The 14,473-nt window shown below is 41.6% G+C and overlaps 1 pseudogene; it reads left to right on the forward strand.

Moving 5' to 3' along the window:
• Positions 1-12,624: 12,624 nt before the first annotated feature.
• Positions 12,625-14,169, forward strand: LOC125555504 (annotated as a pseudogene).
• Positions 14,170-14,473: the final 304 nt, after the last annotated feature.

Genomic DNA, 14,473 nt, shown 5'->3' on the forward strand with positions numbered 1-14,473 from the left:
GGTTGCCGTCATTGGTTTGTGTAATGCTAGTGCTAAACCATCTGATTTCAGATTATTTATCCAGGTATATATGGATTTGCTTATTTCATCAGCAGACAGTTATATGGATTTTACATTGTTGCATCACACTTTCTTGAGTAGTCATTATCCGGTCTAATGGTCTCGTGTTAACATTTCTAGGTCACTAATGATTAGTAGAAATAATCAGTTCGTTGAAGGTTACATTTGTATATGTTACTAAGTTGAACATTAGCATATGAACTAGATGCTTTACTAATCAATGCAGCTTATTCATATTTCCCAGTCACTACTCAAACTTCAGAGAATAGTGGGACTAAACTAGACATGGTAGGGACAACGCAATATGACACTTACAAGTTTCAGCCAATGCTAGTAATAATAGGACTGTCTCCCCAAATTGGCTAATGGCAGTTATGGTCAAAATACCTGATCATCACATGTAGTAATTTTGTTAAATATTATTTTTCACAAAATTCTTAGTTAAGGCTGAAGTGAAACAAACATGACCCTAATGCTGAAGCGAAACAAACATGGCCCTAATGATGTGCTAACTGAAGGACATGTTTATTCTGTACATTTTTTATGTGTGCTTGTATGTTTCTTATGTCTTACAGATTTTTTAGGTGTTCTTGTATGTTTTTTCCTAGTTACTGATGATGGACCGTTTGGAGACTTGTTGGACATCCGGTCTTTCAAGGTGCCCCATGAGCTCATTGAGTTTGTTGTGATGAACATGAATCACATACTCTCTGAGTTCAAACACAAGAACAAGTCCATCACCTTCAGCAAGCTCATGGTGAAAAGGATTTTCAACGTGCCATCCGGTGATAGACCCGTGAAGCTTCTTAAGAAGAGTGATGAACATGATCTTCGCAGCATCTACAAGGAGGGGAACAGGGCTCCAATCGCCCATGTTGTCAAGTTGCTCACTAGTTGCAGCAATGAGGACGTGGTTATGATAAATAGGACTTGGACACTCCTTGCGTTGGCAACAGTTTTGTGCCCAGGCACTGGCAATATGGTGAATCTCGAGTATCTAGCTTCCTTGGAAGATATGTCTTTGGTGCATGAATTCGCTTGGGATGAGCACTTGTTGGCACGAGTGATGGAGGAGGTTGGAGTCTTTCAAGAGAAGAAGAGGATGCAAGCAAATACAGAAAAAGCAGCGGAGTTTCAGATCGCTTCATGCCTTCCCATGTTAGCGGTATGCAACGCAACAAAATGAAATACATGCATTTTTTCCTTTGCTGCATGAAACCTTTTATACATTTCTATAGCTCGCATTTATGTTTTTGTTGGCTAATGTCCTTTTCCATTCTATGCAAATCATATACATGGATCATATTGATATTCCGACCGGCCTCCCAAATGAGCATGCCATTGATTATTCCGTGCCAAGGATACGTTTTGTTTGTCAAAAGGATTTTGATTGGTTGGATAAAGTTGACAAGAACAAGCTCACTCTTGTCCAACCTTTCTATGGGAAACACACCCAAGTAATTTTGCTACATCCCGCCTATGTACTTTCCTTTGCCAATGGAGTACTAAGACCCCCCCTATTTTTTGCTCACTAAATTTGCATGTAGCAATCTTTGCTTTTCCATTTAGGTTATGGCAGCCTTCTTATTTCCGCCACTCATGTTTTGTTTTCCTAGATACGGAGTTTGTGCAACACCCCCTATGCAGCACAACTCGCGAGACAGGAAGTTGGTGCTGAAGCAGCCAGTGGGCAGAGAGTTGGTGCTGAAGCACCTAGTGGCCAAGGAACTAGTGGCCAAGGAAGCCAAATTCAAGGTGCTGAAATTCCAGCAAAGGACTCTCAATCAAACGAGGCTCAACAAAATGTTGAAGCTGAACCACACCTATCATCCTCGCTCAACGATTGGCTGCAGCAATCATTCCCTAGCATGCAAGATCTAAGGGTACTTTTCCCCCATCTACACTATCTTTTTCTTTGTATTCATTTCCTGTTTTGCCTTTGGCTTTGCATTATTTACTATACCCAGTTGCAAGTGTATATTTTGTTTGCTGCATCCCTCATTCTGATGTGCTACAACCATGTTCTATTTTTGCTTCATATGTGGTTTAAGTTCATACCTACTAGGCTTTTTTTACTGCATCCATATGTCTAGTGTGCTACAACTACATTATGTTTTTGTTTCAAACATGTCATAATTTTGCTACATCCATATCCATAATTTGCTACCTAGAGGTATAGACCATTTGTTTTTTATGCTTCATCCATGATAGTAAATTGCTGCAATCACACTGTTTATTTGATACATAATGACACAGCAGCACACCTACTTCTCAAAATCTGGATTTACTTGTCACTAAAAATGTTGGCCACTTGCCTTCTTGTAGGTACCAACTCAGTTTCAAATGCTATACGACAAGCACAAGGGTATTTTTGCAGCAGAGGTGGATGGTGTAGTAGGCAAGTTTGGACAGTATTTAAAGGAATTGCAGTGCAACCGAATGGCCGCTCTCCTTCGTGATGTTGGAGACGCCATCACAGCTACCAATGAGCCCAACTTTTCCTTTGAAGCACCTATCATGGACGAATGTCGCGGAAAAGAGAATGATGCTAAAGCTGCAAATGCCGACATTGGTGCTCAAGCTCAAGCTCAAGGTACAACACCTAGCATCAACAAGGATGAAGTCACCGGATTGAACCTAGAAGTTGCAACAGAGGCTGCGGAAACTCGTGAGCAACAAAGAGTGAGTTTCGAGATGGAAGACAACGCCTCACCTCACAGCCCCCCACTCTTCTATGATGCACCCAGGAGTGCGACAGTCGGCATTTGGGACGACGAGCCATCATGTGAGTTGTTCCCAAAGGGCTCCGAAGACTATGAGATGATGCATTCCACAGATGAGCCTATAATTAAGAAGAGCACAGTCAGTCCCATCTATGCAAACATCCCCGTGTTTCCTGTTTCAGACGATGATGACAGCCCAAGTATGCTTTCTTCATCTTGCATCATTTCTTATTGTTTTTCTCCATATCATTTTCTCACAATTGTGTGATTCCAGCAAATTCTTTTTGTACAATCTCTTGCAAACTCATCCATTTGTATTTTTTTTTGCTACAGCTGCTAAGATGGTCGCTACAGAAGAGCATTTTGCTGATGCAAGCAGTGGCCCTAGCACACATGACAAGAACACTAGGAAGAAGAGGATGGCCAAAGTTCCAGCCATAAAAAATACCAAGGCAAAGAAGCAAAAGGTCGACAAGGCTGCAGAAATGTATGAGAGGTTTGTAAAACACGGGAAATCATTGAGGAAATCACAACCCAATGAACAAGTGTGAGCTACCTAAGCCTTATCTGTTTTTGCTTTCTATTTTTTATTTTTTCTGCTCGAAACAAAGGATTCATTCGGTTGCATCTATGGTAACAGGACACCTTTCATCAAGCTAGGTGGATTTTACATTGGATACAAGAAATTCCTTGTATGCTTCAAGCCTCGCAGGGATATGAATGATGAGGTCATGTCACTATGTTCAAGATGAACAACATTGCATCCCGTGCAGCAAAAGAACCGGAGCTGAAGAAATACATTTTCTCAGTCCACGCGGGGGTAAGTTTTTGTAAAAACAAGCAATGCTTCATTCTTTTCTTTCTTTTCACATTTTTGTTGCAACACACACTAACCATTTTGTTGTATCTTTTAAGTAGATCCTACTAAAACAAGACCCATCAACTTTCCAACCAGCAAAACTCATGGCTGAGCTTAAAAGGGCTATGAAAGTGTTCAAGGTTCAAAAGTTTGACCTCGTAAGTTTCACGAAGCTTTCTTTTGTTCCACACCACAAATAACTTCCAAATATGATCCAATGATGTGACGCGGCTGTAACATTTTTTACATGTTCTGAGTACCTTTTCGCCTTTCTTTTGTTTTTTGCAGCTCTTTTTCACAATTGTTCATGATCGCCATTGGATAGTTGTTTGCGCAAACTTGCTTCACAAGCAGTGGAATGTATTTGACTCAATCCATTCAAAAGGAAAACAATCTCCTTTGAAGAAGCAAGCCAATAACCTGGTATGCTCATGCTCTCTAATTTTTTCTATTTAGCCTTCTGATTCATCTACATAAATGCCCTGTTGTCATCTTTACACACCTCATTTTATTTTTGAAACTTTTGTGTGTGTTTTCGGTGTTAGATCACAAACTTTGCAACCCTCGCACAAGAGTGCAGCGAATTCAATGTCAATGTTGGATCCTTCGCCCGTGTTGACCTAGAGGATTACCCAAAGCAAGATACCCTGTGAGTTTTCTTTTTGAATTTTGCTTCAATCATGTGTTCCATTTCAACATTTTGTTTTTTCAACTACGCATGGGAAGTATGATGGAGAACTTTTTATTATCTCACAGATGTGATTGTGGTTTTTTGGGGCTCAAGTATGTGGAGAACTATGATGGGAAGTCAATGAGAGAGTTCAAGCAGGTACACATTTTTAATTTTTTGTCTTGTCATTTTGTTACAATCTATTTTCTTTGTTTTCAATACTCATGCAACAGAAGAATACCATGTTTTGTTGTTGCTTCATATGTGGTTCAAGTTTGTACCTACTAGGCTTTTTTAGCTACATCCATATGTCTAGTTTGCTACAACTACATTCTGCTTTTGCTTCATACATATCATAATTTTGCTACATACATATCAATTTTTTGCGATGGATGGATGTGAACTTTTTGCATTCATCACTCATGCAACACAAGAATAACTAGTATCATACTTGCTTACTTTTTGTATTCATTTTTTACAGGAAGACATGGCGTGATACCGCATCGATGTGGCATACAACCTTTTCAGCCACCCAATGAACAACGCCCCAAAGGAGCGGGCGTTCAACGATGAGTTGGCGGTTTGATTTTCTGGAAGGTTCAAGACGAACAAGCTTGTTTCTTCGTTAGGTCTAGATCATGTCCGAGGTGGTAGCGTTCTGATAGGATTAGAGTAGTGCGCGTTCGTATGTAAACTGTTGATACCTCCAGTAAACATGTGTCCTTTTGGTATGTAAACCGATGATAACTTGATATTTGGATGATGCACTTATGTTTTTAATGGATGCGTTCTTCTGTTTGCCAACATGATCATGCGGTGACAATTGTTTTTTGTTTCACTAGTTCTGAAATATGAAAATATTTCAAACTTCATCCATTGAAGTTTCAAGGGAATCTCTGTGCATTTTCCCCCTCAAAACATATTTTCTGAAAAATAATATGTGAATGCTACTTTTTGTCACACACTTATATTGCTAGAAGCTCATAGGAAATAGCTACAACCTTCTGTTAGATTTGTTGCAGAGCCAAATATATATTTTTTACTTGCAAATTAGCTACATCCCTACAATATTTTTGCTGGAAGCATAATGTAAATATGCTTCCTTTCCCAACTTTTGCTGTACAGCTAAATCAACACTTTAAATCATTCAAGGCTTTTTCCTTTTCAAACTTGTTATTTTGCTTCAACCATGTTTTAAAAAGCTTCAACCATGTTTGCAAAAAGCTTCAACCATGTTTCCTAAAAGCTGCAACCATATTTTGAAAAAGTTTCAACCATACTTTGAAAAAGTTACAACCAAGTTTTCAAAAGCTTCAACCATGTTTCCTAAAAGTTGCAACCTTGTTTACAGAAGCTTCAACCATGTTGTTAAAAAGTTGCAACCATGCTTTCCAGAAATATTATAAACATGTTTTCTTGAAGCTTCAAACATGTTTCCTAAAAGCTTCAACCATATTTTCAAAAAGATTCAATCATGTTTTTCAAAAGCTTCAACCATGCTTTTCAAAAGCTTAAAACATGTTCTTTTTAAGCATGGATCAAGCTGTGGTTACAACAACCATTGAGTACTATTTTTAAAAAAAATAAATAAGAAAAAACCCACATTCTGCTTTTTTTTAGTTCTACTTTTGGCACCATCATACTACAAAAAGTAAGCTCTCACAAACATATAACAATAAGAATTTATTTAAAAACAACTCTTGTAAAAAGCAACATTCTGCTTTTTTCAAACCACGCATGTAGTAATATGTTGCAATCCCACAAAACAAACATTCAGAGCTAGTCAACACAACTTATTATCATAAGTCATGGGGTGTTACAAGGCAATTCATCATTTTTTCCCTCACGAAAATATCCTAAAGTGTAAGGATTGTTTCGACACCCGGAGCTTTCGCGCTCGCACTCGCAGCAAGAAAAGCTGCAATGAGTTGGCAATCCTTCACGTTCTGATCTTCATCTTCACAATATTTGCATGGAGTCTTCTTTTCCCTTGGCTTTGGAGCTTTCTTCGTTTTCGCCGTGTCCTTCTTTTCTTTCTTCTTCATTTCATCTTCTCGAATCTCAATTAGTGGTTTCCTGCGCTTCTCTTTCTCCTTTGGCCTCACCTTCTTTGCAGACTTTGGTGGGTTCCGCAGTCCTACGGGGGTGGATCCCGCTGACCTGTACTTGGACCTCCTGAGACTTGTTCATGTCCTGCATGACCTTGGCCTTCTTCGTCTCCTGCAAACCCATCAGTTGCTCTAACTTTTATTGCAGCAACCCCAACACTGCCCTGTTCAATTAGCCCAGAGACAAAACTATAAGCTTCATCATTGAAGCAAGCATCAAAAGCGAGTTTCCCAAACTTCCGGCATAGAGAGTTAAACTTTAGGGTGTTTGTCGTGGGGACGCCGAAATGCATAGATCTATGCCCATCGCCCGGTTCAGGCGCAAGGTCGGTTGCTCTCTTAGACCATCTTGGAAGCATGTAAGTCGCAGGTATCGTTTGCACATTCAGGTGCACCATGACACGGATGATATGTGGGCAGATCAGCCCACACATCTCAAACATGTTGCAGGTGCACATGTATGCCTGATCTTTAGGAGCAACACGCACCGTGTACACTTTTGGGTTGACGCCATAGTTTGCAACAAGGCGAAACCAGATGACATCCCCTTGTAGCTGATATTGCAGACCATGGCCTGTTGATTTAGCCAATAGTTTCTAAACTTGGAAAATACCTCTTTGGTATAGAAATCTGCAGCTTGCTTTTCAATGTTGTAGCTGCAAACAAAGAAAGCTTCCAGCATCAATAATAATTGCTACATATGTTTTAAAGAAATGCTGCAACCACACTGTGCTAGAAAACTAAAAAAAATGCTACATGACTTTGGACTTACTTGCCCCAGAGCGGAGGCCTCGTCGCTTCATTGATGAAGCCAGCATTGTCTTCACGATCAAGCATTAGTTCCTGGCAAAGCTCAAACTGCTGGACAAATGTCCAAACCGAGTCTCCATGGTGATTTAAAGTCTTGAAGTAGGAATTCAGGCCCTCGGACCGCCCGGTTGTTCCTGTGAATGGGAAGAACTTATTCCTAAAGTACACAGGAGCCCACATCTCCCTGCTGTCCCACATGTTCTTCAGGTGTTTCTTATCAGCCACACCAAATGACTCGACCATCTGCTTCCACCGTTCTTCAAACTCCTCAACGGTATCGGAATCATTGATGCAACCATAGAATGCTTCAGCAAAAGGCTCATCCTTGCCCAACATCTTCCCTAGTTTTGTCCTTGCAACCCGGAAGACGTGCCACTTGCAACATCTGTGTGTTGAATGTGGAAATACCATTGAGATGGCTTTAGCCATTGCCGGGTCTTGATCAGTCATAATGTTCAACGGATGCTCGTTATTCATTGCCAACATCCATTGCTGGAAGACCCACTTGAAAGTTTCGATGGTCTCATCAGGCAACAAAGCGCACCCCAAGCAAACAGTATGTGTGTGGTTGTTAATGCCAACAATCGGAGAAAAGGGCAAGTTGTAGCGATTGGTGCAGAATGTGGTGTCGAAAAACACACAATCTTTGTACTTTGGATACAAGGCCCTTGTTCTCCCATCAACCCAGAAAAGTGCTCTAATAGCTCCATCTTCTTCTAGCTTCGAGAAAAAGAAGTTGGGATTCTCCACTTGTCTTCTCTCAAAGTACTCGATTGTCAGCTCCAAATCACGCTCTGACAGGCCCCTTCGCAGCTTTGCTCTTGCATTTGTCACATCAGTCTTCACATACGGCAAACTCCTAGGATCGCAACATCGTGCATCTCCAAGCAAGCCCATCATATTAGCCGTTGATATGTTGCGATAGTGCAGCGAAGTGATGTATTGCATGTCTATATCGGGGATCTTTTTGTGAGAGCGGCAAAATCTTCGACGCCCCCTTTGCAACATCAGCTGGTGTGTGTGTGATCGGCCTCAAAAACTGTCACAACCCAGCTACCTTCTTTGAGGCTAACACCCATATGAGCCTTGCAATCATATCGCTCCAACCGGTTTCTTCGCCTCTTGTCGCTCACATCCATATAGATGCCAGCTTGTTTGCTTGGAGATTTTTTATTACTAGCATAGCTCATATCAACATCATCACTTTGATTTGTTGCAGCCCCGTCAGAAATGCTTCCACCAACATTCTTCGAAGGATCTTTCCGTGAGTGTATGCACTCAAAAACTCTATAGATTAGGATGTGCTTCTGTTCCAAGCTATTTTTTCTACTATGCTTTGACGTCACAATGCGAGTTCCAAAGCCCATCTTCGAAGCATATTCATTGTAAACACGCTGAGCTTCTTCAACATTGTCAAAAATCATTCCAACAAAAGGGACAACTGGCTGTGATGATATATCTTCGTCTGGTTCATCAACAAGTGTTGCAGCATTTCCATTGGCATTGTCACCGGTCACACGGGCATTGCAATGGTTTGGAGCTGCACCATCCGTGTTCAGCTGCAAGGAATCGTCACTATCATGTCCCGGAGTATCATTTACATCAATGCCATCATCTTCTTCTTCGTGCGCAACATTTTGCATATCATCATCAAGGAAAATCGATGGCTCCACAGCAACATTCTGCAACAAAATCAGCACCCAAGTCAGTTCTTTTTTGATGCATCAAAAAACATGCAAAAAACGCGAACAAAAAAAGTGGATGCAGCATGTCAGTCACAATTCCAAAACAACTCCTGCATGCAGCATTTTAGGATTTAGCATGTAACATCCAGCAAGTAGCACGTAGCAAGTGCAACACATGCTTGTAACATTTTACTAGCAGACAGCAGGAAGATGCTACCATTAATTGAGAACATATCAAAAACATTACACAAAAATCAAACACAAGTACGTTGAGAACATCTCTTTTTAATCTCATTCTCATCAATTGAAATCAAAGGTTGCAACATTTTTTGTGAATAAAAGGATCTAGGGTTGCAATTGGGAAATCATACCAGATCAATTTCATCCCGGCCATGCCGTGCTGCATCTTGGAAGACCACACCAGGGTTGTAGTACCGTTGCAGCACCGGTCCACTACCACCAGGGCCTTGCCGCCTCAGGGGACTTCGGCCATGAACGGCAGTGGAGCTCGAGCCCAAATCCATGGAGGCAAGGAGGTCATTACGGATGTAAGACATGGTTGAAACAATTCCAAGGCCACTTGATAGATGGGGAAGCCCCTCCTCGACGTGATTCAGCCGTGGGGAACTTAAAACAGGCGGATCCGGCCGCCGCCGCCGCGGATCGGGGATGGGCAGATGCGGGGGATCCAGCTCCCCTGTTTTTCTCGTTGTGGCTGTTTGTACAACGGTTGCAACAAAACGTGTTTTTTTTCTACAACGGTTGGCTCGGTACACACTCGCGCGCAGATCTAACGGTTCACGCTAACCGCATCGGACGGCTCGGGCTCGACCGGCCGAACCGTTGCGCCGGTGCGCCGGCGCAGATCACTGCCCAGATTCCAATGGGAATCTGTAATGATCCCCATATTCATCAAAGAACGAAAAGAAGTACATGGTCCCAAAAAGCCATGCCAAAGCGATCAGTGGCACGCACCAACAACCACCGCTGTTGGAAGCACCCTATGTCGTGAGAAAGATTTTCCAACAGCTACGTCTTTGTGAAGGAAACAACATGCAAGCACGGCCACTGTCAGATCACGGATTTTGGAGGGTTTCACCCAAGAACGAATTTCAAGCAGTCTCCACAAAATGCCTTCAATGATGGAATGCCATGGACACACCAACATGTGGTATAGCCAATTAATGAAATCACACTGGAGATTTTACTCCAGAGCTCATTACCGGAAAAGCACCACTAAACTGAAGTCACCCATTTCGAATGAAAAGGTCAGCCTGCCAGATCACCTCACAACAAATAGCCAGTCACACGCACAGTCACGTGTCCAGACATGTCCACGTATACTAGGTGGCAAGCGATGCCAGGAAATGCCCACATCCATCAAAGAGGATAGATATTGCGGGCAAATGATAGTGAGAGGTTGCCCGCACCATCAAAAGCTCAGCCATGGGGCATTCGGTAGCCCACTCATGCTGAACTATTGCCTTTGGGGACGTTGGCGTTCGAGTTTCTACAGCCAAAGCCCTAATTGCCGAGGAATATAGCTCAATTTTTCTTGCCTCTATATCCACCAGCCCCCCTCATCTCGGTGGCTACTACGCTACCAAGAGATGGGGGGAACCACAAAGAGTTGGAGTGTAGTTGAAGTTTTTTTTTCATGTTACTCTTGTGTGTCCATGATGATGGTGGCTTTGCCCTATGTATAGTACTAGTACTCCCTCATTCCAATGAACTAGATGACAACCCGCATGTTGCGGCGGGAACATGAATGAAATTAGTTGTGAGTATTATTGTTTTGATGAGATTTGGTTGTCCTGAATTTAATATGAGACTAAAGATTAGAAATACTTATTTTTTGTATTTATTATATATAATTATAAAATAAATATTAAGTAGTATCTCTAATGCATGTTGAGAGAAATAAAAGTACTACTCCCTCTGTCTAGGTGAGTAAGTCATCTTAGGTTGTGCACCGCGACCAAGATGGAGAGGAAAACAAGAGAAATAAATGTTTATTTGCTAATTAATATCATTGCATGCAACGAATTGACCACTGCATGTCATCTTTGATAGTCTCAAGTTATTAAAAGCATACACGCCACACATCTCTTATTGGTTTATTCATTTATTTATGTCAGAAAAAAAAACAACGTGAGAGTTAATGCACCGTGCCTATGTGTTTTGGGACTATTTCGTTTTCGTAAGGCTGGTCATAGTGGGGAGTAACTTAGACTAGTGTCATGCATATGACACTAGTCTAAGTTACTACCTTCATAGTGCAAAGTAACATAGTACTAGTTTCATATGTGACCTCATTCAATAGCTTGTAGACTCATGTTGTTTTGGAAAACGATATGTTACAGTAACATATTATGTTACTACTTCTCATTAACTACTTGCCACATAAGCAAAAAATTCTCGAGGTGCGCTATGTTACTTCCTAAATTACTCCCACTATGACTAGTCTAAGGTGACTTATTCACCTAGACGGAGGGAGTATTGGAGTTGATAAAGTAGGATATGTGCATGTTGAGTAAATTAGTATAGGTAGCATTTTCATGCATGCATGTTAAAAGAAATAAATGTAGTGAAGCTGACGAGGTGGCATATGTGATGATATGACATGTGTTCATGTTGAGATAAATAAATAAGGTAGTGGGATGAACTTTTTAGGTATTCCCTTCGTGTGTGAATAAGTGTAAATCTAACTTTTGTTTTAAGTCAACTTAATAAAAATAAGGCTGCCCGTAATGGAAGTATCATAGGTAGTATCATGCATGCCAACTAAGCAATTTTGATGAGGTGGCATAGAATTAAATGAAGAAAGAGAGGTTTAAGTATCATATCATGATACCGTATCATATTAAATGATGTGCTACTTTGTGTCACGCATAGTAATAAATGTAGTCCTCTATGATATCAACATATAATACTATGCATTAGGGATGTAGTATCATAGACTGGTATCATATGCATGATACTAGTATATGATACTCCCCATTACAACCAGCCTAATAGTAACACATATGACATCAAATTGGTATATTATCAAAGTACATTTCAAAACATAATTAGTGCTACTAATTTAGTGAATGTTGCTACTTTTTCTTAGAAAGTTGATCAAAATTTTAAAACTTTGACTTAAGACAAAAAATAGGCGTACACTTATTCACGAGTGGGGGGAGTATACATAGGATAAGGCATGCACGCATTATGAAATGCAACTTTGGTCATAAATTAGAACACATAAATGTGATTTATTTGTAATAGAAATATATTAAAAAGAAGTTTTTTGGGTATATTGAAAAGAAGTTTTCGGTGGTATAATTTTGAAGTCACAAAAATGTATATCTTTAAAGTAATTTATGGTCAAAGTTGAATTTTAGAGGCGTGCACATCTTATTCATGGGAACGGAGGGTGTAGTGTGTAAACGAATGGCTTTCAACGGGCGATCGAGTTAATTAAGCGCTTAAGTTCCCGAGGAACGCATGCGTATAGTTCATCCACGCCGAGCAGTTACCAGTTTGAGTAGTGTGCCACCGCCGCAGCATTTACAGCCATTTGTGCAAGCAAGCCTTTTGAATTCCTGAACCACTACCACTACCAGTACTCCGTGTTATATTACGGTTGCTCTGCTCTGCCTAATCAAACCTTCTCCTTCGCCGTTCTCACAAAGTCGATCTTCCACACCACCAAAGAACAAAGGAGATGGAGGAGGGCGGCTCCTAATCCCCAACCCCAAAGCCGAAACCAGCCGGGGTCGAGACCACCGACGAGGCCCCGGAGCCGGTGGAGGCGGAAGCGCCCGATCCCGGAATGGGCGAAGAAGATGAAGGACGCGTCGACCGCATCAGCAGCCTCCCCGACGCCGTCCTCGGCGACATCATCTCCCTCCTCCCCGCCGACGAAGGCGCCCGCACCCAAATTCTCGCTTCCAAGTGGCGCCACCTCTGGCTATCCGCCCCACTCAACCTCGACTGCGCTGACCTACTAGCCCGTTACAGTGATCATGGCATTGGCGAGCATGCTGCTGGTGTCGTATCGCGCATCCTTTCTTCCCACTCGGGTCCCGGTCGTCGCCTCCGCATGGAGGGTGACCACTTCGGCCTCGAAGTTGCTACCAATACTATGGATTCCTGGCTCCGGTCCGGCGCTCTTGACAACCTGCAGGAGCTCCAGCTTGGATATTACTCAACGGAGGCACCGCTGCCGTCCTATACCTTCCGCTTCGCGCCCACCCTCCGTGTTGCCACCATCAAAAAGTGCAACCTCCCCGACGGCACCCTTAGGAGCATTGGTGTTGATAATGACAATAGTGTTTACCCAAATCGTGTCCATTTAGAGGAACTCATCGTCGAGAATGCCCCTAGTCTTGAGAAGTTGCTCCGTCTTCATTACGGCACTGGTCTGCATATATCTGTAGTTTCAGCGCCTCAACTGGAGACAATAGGCTACCTTTCTGATGGTGATTACTGGTTTCAAGATAATCCCTACAGCAAACTCGTGTTTGGCTCCACAATTATTCAGGTACCATTAATTTTGAGGCTTTTCAAATTTAATTTTGTTTGTTAAAAAAATATTTATCACTTGACTTATGAATGGGCTCCTGCAAAAAAATGGGACTGTAAATGGGCTAATAATCTTGCCTTTCATGCTTGGTGAAGGGATTGCACGTTGACAAGCTGGCAATGGTGATCCGCACAGTAAAGACTTTAGCTGTCCAAATGAAAACACTATGTTTGGATACGGTTATTCAGTTGATGACATGCTTTCCATGCTTGGAGATGTTGTACATTCAGATTAAGGTGATGATTCTCCATTCATTGAATGTTCAAACACTTTTGATCTTCTTCTGTCCTCAAATGATTGGTTTACTTATTTCAATATGTTACTTTTAGGCAAGTATGTCAAGGCCAAGCAATTTGTGGGGTCGCAAACACCCGGATCTGATCCAATGTCTTGATATCCGTCTGAAGAAAATAGTGTTGGACTCGTGGCATCAAGTCCCAAGTTAACTTTGTTACTTTCTTTGTATTGAATGCCAGAATGGTAGAGCTGTTGATACTCGAGGTTCTTTCTGAACATTACAATCAGGAGTTCTTGGCAGAACAACGTACAGAGCTTCAGCTGGAGAAAAGGGCTTCAATAGGTGCTCGGATTCATTTTACAACTCGTAAATGTGTCCGCAGGCCCAAGGATATCAAACATGTCCGAGATTTGGATTCAGTTGACCCATTCTCAGTAGAGTGCTGAAAACAGTTGGTTTGGTCCATTGACGAATGACGAGTTGCTCTTGCATATCGCCTTATCCCATTTCTGCTTGCTTTGCAGTTTCTTAATTTTGTGTTATCCTGAAAACTTATGACATTAAATGAGCTATCTATGTTCTTTTCTTTATATATATACTACTCCCTCCGTTTTGAATTATTTGTTGCAGGTATGGATGTATCTAGATGTATTTTAGTTCTAGATACATCTATTTCTGCGACGAGTAATTTGGAACGGAGGGAGTATATGAGAAATCCTGCCTATCAACTTATCCCATTTTGTGTTTTGA

Source organism: Triticum urartu, chromosome 5, assembly GCF_003073215.2.
Source record: "Triticum urartu cultivar G1812 chromosome 5, Tu2.1, whole genome shotgun sequence".
In the NCBI taxonomy this organism is placed as follows: domain Eukaryota; kingdom Viridiplantae; phylum Streptophyta; class Magnoliopsida; order Poales; family Poaceae; genus Triticum; species Triticum urartu.